At 45.5% G+C, this 7,364-nt stretch overlaps 1 protein-coding gene across 1 annotated transcript in view; it reads left to right on the forward strand.

Moving 5' to 3' along the window:
- Positions 1 to 3,854: 3,854 nt before the first annotated feature.
- Positions 3,855 to 7,364, forward strand: part of Taok1 (TAO kinase 1) — a 120,013-nt gene continuing 116,503 nt past the window's right edge. Inside the window, exon 1 of the mRNA XM_013016453.1 lies at positions 3,855 to 3,962. The gene's annotated coding sequence lies outside the window, so the exon portion shown is untranslated. The remainder of the gene's footprint in view (positions 3,963 to 7,364) is intronic.

The raw sequence follows: 7,364 nt of genomic DNA on the forward strand, positions 1-7,364 counted from the left end.
CTTCAGCTCAAGGCGAGCGCTCTACCACTTGAGCTACAGCGCCACTTCCGGTTTTCTGGTGGTTTATTGGAGATAGGAGTCTCACGGTCTCTCCTGCCTGGGCTGGCTTTGAACCGCAATCCTCAGATCTCAGCCTCCTGAGTAGCTAGGATTACAGGCGTGAGCAACCAGCTCCTAGCTTTCTTATCTTTTTCTTTGGCAATACTTAAGTTTGAAATCAGGGCCTCCCACTTGCTCAATTGGAGTTCTAACAATTGAGGCATATTTCTAATCCTGCTTTTTGTTTTTTGTTAGTCATGGGGCTTGATCTCTGGGCCTGGGCACTGTCCCTCAGCTCTTCAGCTCAAGAAAAGTGCTCTACCACTTGAGCCACAGTGTACTTCTGGTTCTCTTTGGAGATAAGAGTCTCACATGGAGCTGGGAAGGTGGCTTAGTGGTAGAGTGCTTGCCTTACATGCATGAGCACTCCTCAGCACCACATAAGAAAAAGCTGGAAAAAGCTGGAAGTGGCGCTGTGGCTCAAGTGATAGAGTGCTAGCCTTGAGCTGAAGAGCTGAGGAACAGCACCCAGGCCGAGCTCAGGCCCCATGACCAACAAAAAAACAATAGCAGCAACAACCAAAAAACAAAACAAAACAAAAAAGAGCCTCACGGACTTTCCTGCCCAGACTGGCTTTAAACTGCAGTCCTCAGATCTCAGCCTCCTGAGTAGCTAGGATTACAGGTGTGAGCCACTGGTACCCAGCTTTGCTAGTTATTTTGAAGATGGAATCTAGAGAACTTTTCTGTCATGGCTGGCCTCAAACCACCAAACTTTACATACCAGCCCCTTAATAGTTAGGATTTACAAATGTGAGCCACTGATACCCAACTAGGAATTAATTTTTTAAAAATGTGTGATGGTATTATGGTTATGTTACAATAAAAGACACTCAATAAACTGTACATGTGAAGTATGATGGTTTACAAAGGATTTACTTAAAAAATATCCCAGGGAGTTATGGAGAGGAAAGGTTTGAGGGAAAAGAGTGAAATAACAAAGATCAAGTGTTGGACCTAGTTGAAATTGGGTCATGGACACATGGAAGTTTGTTACTCTATTCTAATCCTTTTCCTTTTTTATATGCTTGAAATTTTCCATAAAACATGAGAAAGCCTGAATCTCCACCCCCAATATTTGAAAAACTGAAGAGAAGACATACTTCTTTCGTCCTTTTTTTTTTTTGGTGGGGTGAAGGGTAGGTGTGATGCTAGGAATTGAACTCAGAACTTCCTACATGCTAAGCATGTGCTCTATCCCTGGTTATAACAATTTCTTACTGGAACCTATCAGAATTGGAGGGGCAGCAGTGCTGTATGAAGGAAGAGGGGCCCTGCCAGGAAAGAAATGTAGAGGGAAAACTAGTTTTGAGTGGTACTGAAAAGCAGTTTTGAGATGGAAGGATGTCAACTATGTTAAATATTTCAGATGATATAAGTGAAAGGATTAAATGACTTCACAATGAAGGGCATCCTCAGCAAAATCAGTTTCCCAAGAACCTGGGCTGTGAAGGGGAAGAGAAATGAAGGTAGTAACCACCCTTCCTCCCTTCAAGGAAAAACTAGGGCATGAATTTTTTTTTTAAATTTGGTTTTGGGGTTTGAGTTTAGTGCCTGGGCCCTGTTCTGAGCTCTTTCCCTCAAGGCAAGTACTCCATAGCTCCACTTCCATTTTTTCCCCCCTGGTTGTGGGGCTTGAACTCTAGGTCTGGGCACTGTCCCTCAGCTCTTCAGCTTAAGGCTAGCGCTCTACCACTTAAGCCACAGCGCCACTTTCAGTTTTCTATTGGTTTAATGGAGATGAGTCTCATGGACTTTTCCTGCCTGGGCTGGCTTTGAGCCTTGATCCTCAGATCTCAGCCTCCTGAATAGCTAGGATTACAGGCGTGAGTCACCGGTGCCCAGCTCTACTTCCATTTTTGAGTGGTCAGTAGAAGAGTCTCAGCAGCTAGGAGTATAGGCAATAGGGCATGATTTTTTATGCTGAGGGGAAGTTGCCATTTGAGAGTGTTTGACAAATATAGGCCATAAGGAATAATTCTTTTTTTTTTTTTTCCTCTTTTGGCTGGTCCTGGGGCTTCAACTCAGGGCTTGGGCTCTGTCCCTGAGCCTCTCTGGGCTCAAGGTTAGCACTCTACCACTTGAGCTACTGTTCCACTTCCGGCTTTTTCTGTTTATGTGGTACTTATCAAACCCAGGGCTTCATGCGCGGTAGGCAAGCACTCTACCACTAAGTCACATTCCCAGTCCCATGAACCACAATTTTTAAGATTACTTTAACTTTCCTCCCTCCCTCCCTTCTTCTGTTTTCTTCCTTTTTGTTCTTCTGTAGAAATACTATAAAAGTTTTATCCCCTGCCACAAAGTAGTAAGATATACCAGGTATCTGTGGCTCATTCCTGTAATCCTAGCTACTAAGGTCTGAAGATCACGAGTCCAAACCAGATCAGGAAGGAAAGTCCATGAGACTCTACCCATATTGCAATTAAGCACCAAAAAGGCCGGAAGTGGAGTTGTGGCTCAAGTAGGAGAGCATAGCACAATCCTAGAGCACAAAAACTCAGGGAAAGTGCCCGGGGCCCTAAATTCAAGCCCAGATCCGATATTAAACGGGGGTGGGAGGAGGAAAAAGAAATGAGATAAATTCTACTTTTTTCCTAAAGGATAAATCAGGATACTTTAATTTTAAACTATTTTACTCAACCTACTAAATGCACAACTTTTGGAAGACCCAGGGTGTCTTAATATGTACTTTCAAACCTTACTACCATTCCCCAAAATTAGTACTACACTATTAGATTCTCACAAACTCAACCGATTATGCTGCCCAGTTCACCTCTAAGTTCCACAGAGGTGAACTAAGTAAGAGTAAGAGGTGTAGGAATGGAATATTCTACACTTCAGGGCAAAGTTTCACAATGGTCGGATTAGTAGGAGGCTGATGCTTTGGGGGAAAAAAGGAAGTTGGTGGAACGCAGATAAGGTCTCCTCCATCAGATTTCTAGGGAGAAACGAACGCACCTGCCGCCCGCGTGGCGCCCGCTCCGCGAGCGAGAGTACAGGTGAGGCTGGACGGAGGCAAAATACTCCGGCCGCCCAGGCGGCTCCGCCCAGCTCAAGGGTTCGCGCGCTCCCGCAAAGGCGCGCACACGCACGCCGTCGTGTCTCGCGCAGGGTCGGGCCTGTCAGGAGGGAAATCTCGCGAGATTGGAGACTGGGATGACTGTCGAGAGGAGGGGAGTGGTGTCGGGGAAAGGGGGGGAACAGGGCAGCGGCCGGGCTCTGTGGCTTCAGGGCTCGGAAGGAGAGAGGGAGGGTGGCAAGAGAGAGTGAGTCGGTGCCGCCGCTTGCCTGAGGAGAGAGGAAGGGTCCCGCTCGCCCTGAGACCTTGACGGGCCGAGAGCGCTTAAGCACCCGGGAACCTCTGAGGCCTCCCGGCCCCCAGGGACCCCGCCCCAGCCGCCCGCCGCCCGGCCCGCGGCCTCTCTTCCCTTTGTGAGCGCCCCCTTCCCAGGGGTGGTGGTGGTGGTGGCGGAGGGCTGAGTGGGGGGCCCGCCCGCGGACGGGCCGCGGCGGGGGCCCGAGAGGGCCTCGGCTGTGTGAGGACCGGAGGCGGCCGAGGCCCGGGCCGGTTCCCCCGAGGCGGCAGCGGCAGCTCCCGGCACTTCCCCGCGCCATCTTAGCTGAGCCCGAGGGCTTGAGGGCGCTTCCTCGACCCGAGTCGTCCCTTCGCCCCCCCGCCCCCCCTTCCCGCCCCTTGTCGCAGAGCTTGGGCAGGGCGGCTGGCTGGGGCTCCGGGGGTGGGGGGGCGGCGGTCTGTCGCCGGACCCCCTCCTCACTCCGCGGCCTCCAGCCTAGCGGCCACCGGAGCACTACGGGGGGCTGCGCCTGCCTTGGCGGCCGCAGACCTGTCGTCGGAAAGGGTAAGGGCACCTCTGCCTAGGGAAAAGGAGACTCGGAGGGGGGCGGGGAAATTCGGCCCACTCAGGCCTCTGGGTGGAAGAAGGGATGTGGGGGTGGGGTGTGTGCGTGGGGGGGGGGGAGGGAGACAAGGAGGGTCTGTGATTCTGTGGGTGGGGTGTAGAAGCTGGTGTGCTGGGCGCCCTCCTGTTTTGAAAGGGGCCAGAGCAATTAAATTCCTTTTTCCTGAGGGTCACCGGAAGGGGTGGTGGAAGGGGATGTTTCTAGGAAGGTGTGGCCCTAGTTGGGAGACTAGGTTGATGTTCACTCCGATTTAAAGGCGCGAGGTCCCTTTTCCTTCTGGTCCTCTGCTCCTCCCTGCTTCTTCTCCTTTGTACTGTCTATGCATTCTTGGGAAGGAAGACTGCCCTGGATAGCCAGCTGGGTGGATTCTACTATCCCCCTCCACCCTCCACTCAGGGAATCTATACCCCTTTCTCAAGGGGTGCTTGAATAATTTCTCTCCCTTTCCCCTTCCCCCTTTCCCATGCTCTGGTCTACTGCAATGCTGCAGAAGTCCAAGTCAGTTTCTTCAGACACAGATCTATGTATACACTAAAGGGAGGGGGAACAGGAGAGGGAAGTAATGGCGTTTCCTTTGGAAAGGTTATTCATTTTCCTTTGGTTTTACAATCGATAACAGTAACTTTCATGCTCTTCCCCTGAGATCGGTCCATGAGAAATATATTTGCATCTGTTGTTGTTGGGGATGATATATATGCCCTATGGAAAAAGATCCCTTTCTATTTTGGTGTCTCTTTTTGAAAGAGATCTGAATTGATTTTTTTTTTTTTGAGCAAGTTGAATTTTCGTTAGGTTTAACATAGAATAACTTTGTATCTTCTCATTCTATCCACCCTTTTTTTTTCTTTGTCTGGCTTTCTAAAGAATTATTAAAGATGATTACAGACATACTGATGAACATGCCCCTGGATTGTGAAACTTTAAGGTTAATATTTTGTATGACACATAGAAGTTTATAAAAATTACTAGGTTACAGTCTTTTCTGTAGCGAGTGCTGTTTCTTAAGAAAGTGCAAAACGTTAATCTATCCAATTATGACATATCTATATGTATGTATCTATCTTATCTATCTTGGGTTTTCATTTGCCAGGCAGGAGCTGTACCACTTAAACAATTCCTCTATCCAGTCTTATGGTCTGATAACTATATTCTGTACTGACCTGGTTTGCGGTAATTACTGGCTTTATTCTTAGTAGAGTGAAAATAACTAAATACAACAATTTTAGCATTCTGTAAGTGTGTTGCCAAATGGCTTTTGAGACCAAAAAAGTAGTCTTCTTGTCTTGAAGGAGTTGATGTATATCCTTTTTTTTCTTTAAATGTTTAGATTTACTGAGTTTATTGTTAATTTTTTTTTTTTGGGTCAGTCGTGGGGCTTGAATTCTGGGCCTGGGTGCTGTCCCTGAGCTCTTCAGCTCAAGTCTAGTGCTCTACCACTTGAGCCACAGCACCACTTCTGACTCTTTTATGCTTATGTGGTGCTGAGGAATCAAACCCAGGGCATCATGCTTGTGAGGCAAGCATTGTACCACTGAGCCACCTTCCCAGCCCCTATTGAATATATCTTAATTGGTGTGTTGCATTTTGAAACCTGTTTGAATAAGATGTTAGCAATAGTGATGACACTAATTTAATTTCTGTCATATAATTTCATGATTTTGTTGCAGTTTTATTATGTTTTCCTCACAAATGGAATTCTCTATGTCTTTACTTTTTTTGATGGTCATCTCATTTTATTGAATTTGACTCTTCATAACAAAGTTGTACACTTGAATATGTAGAGTTCTAGGCATCTAAACTGTCACAAAGCCTAATTCTCTGTATTATGGTTTGTTGTTGGGAATGAATTAATATATACTTGCATGTGTAAACCAAAGCATATAGCTCAGTAAAGTAACAGCTTTTATCTTAGAAAGATATACAAAGAGAATTTATCCATAAAAGCTATAGAAATTCAGGATGTACATAGGATATAGGCTATTACTTGCTCTATTTCAGCATACAAAGTCTGTTGTTTAGGACATATTAAAAAAAAACAAAGCTTTTCCATAGTTGGCAGAACTCTACCTAAAAGTGATAAAAGTATGTTGATGATCAAAAGGATAAATTCATTATGAAGGAAAAACTGTCTAAGGGTTATTTCAGATAACCTCTGGTGCCATTGTCAGAATATTCAGAGCTCGCCAGTGTTGATTCCAGATTAGTGTGGCACTTCTTGTGTTCCTAAATAGTTCATCTACAAAATGGCAGCGATCACTTCCTGTTCTTTCACAACTGGCTCTTTCTCTAGATTCCCTTTAAATGACTTAATTTTTGGCATTCTGGTCTCTGATTTGTTAATTTGGTTATAATTCTAATGTTTTATACATGAAGGAATTTGTAAGAACCAATTGGTTTAGAGGGCTTTAATAGTCTTGGAGTACTTTGACAGTAATAAAACATTACATTCAAATGAAAAGATAGTATCTCAGGTTTAAACTCAGTACTTTTTTTTCTAATTACCATGATGGGACTCAAACCTGGGAAGCACTCTATCTATATTATAGAAAATATAGACTTTTGGAGAATTTGGAACTGTTTGTTAACTTAAGTGTCTGAATTTATCCAGGCATATCATGACATTTGGTCTCATTATGAAAGAAATTGATTAGTTATTAGATAACAGAAATATTTAATGCTTTTAACTAATCGCAAGTATTTCACACAAAAATGTCAGCAAACTTTACCAAAAGCAGAACAATTATTCTAGTGCCTTCAGTTAGACAGACCAAGACAAGTTTCTCCACTAGTAAAATGCTGGGTCTCAGGCAAAGAGAAAAAAAAAGGAAAAGATGAGAAACTACTTTTTTTAATTAGAAAGGAAAATGTCCTGTAGTAGGGAAATTTGTTAGCAAGATGAAGTTGGGGTATTTCATTGTTTGCATAGCTTTTTTTTCTTTTTTGGTCAGTCATGGGGACTGAACTCTGGGCCTGGGCGCTGTCCTTCAGCTCTAGGCTAGTGCTCTACCACTTGAGCCACAGCGCCACTTCCAGCTTTTTCTGCTTACGTGGTACTGAGGAAGCAAACGCAGGGCCTCCTGCATCCAAAGCAAGCACTCTACCACTGAGCCACCTTCCCAGCCCTGTGTAGCTTTTTTGTTTTTGTTTTTGTTTTGTTTTTTTGCCAGTCATGGGGCCTGAGATCTGGGCCTGGCGTTGTCCCTCAGCTCTTCAGCTCAAGGCTAGCACTCTACCACTTGAGCCACAGCGCCACTTCTGGCATTTTCTGCTTATGTGGTGCTGAGGAATCGAACCCAGGGCCTCAGGCATGCAAGGCAAGCGCTCTACCACTGAGCCACCTT

This window comes from Dipodomys ordii, unplaced genomic scaffold (assembly GCF_000151885.1).
Source record: "Dipodomys ordii isolate 6190 unplaced genomic scaffold, Dord_2.0 Scaffold31, whole genome shotgun sequence".
In the NCBI taxonomy this organism is placed as follows: Eukaryota; Metazoa; Chordata; class Mammalia; order Rodentia; family Heteromyidae; genus Dipodomys; species Dipodomys ordii.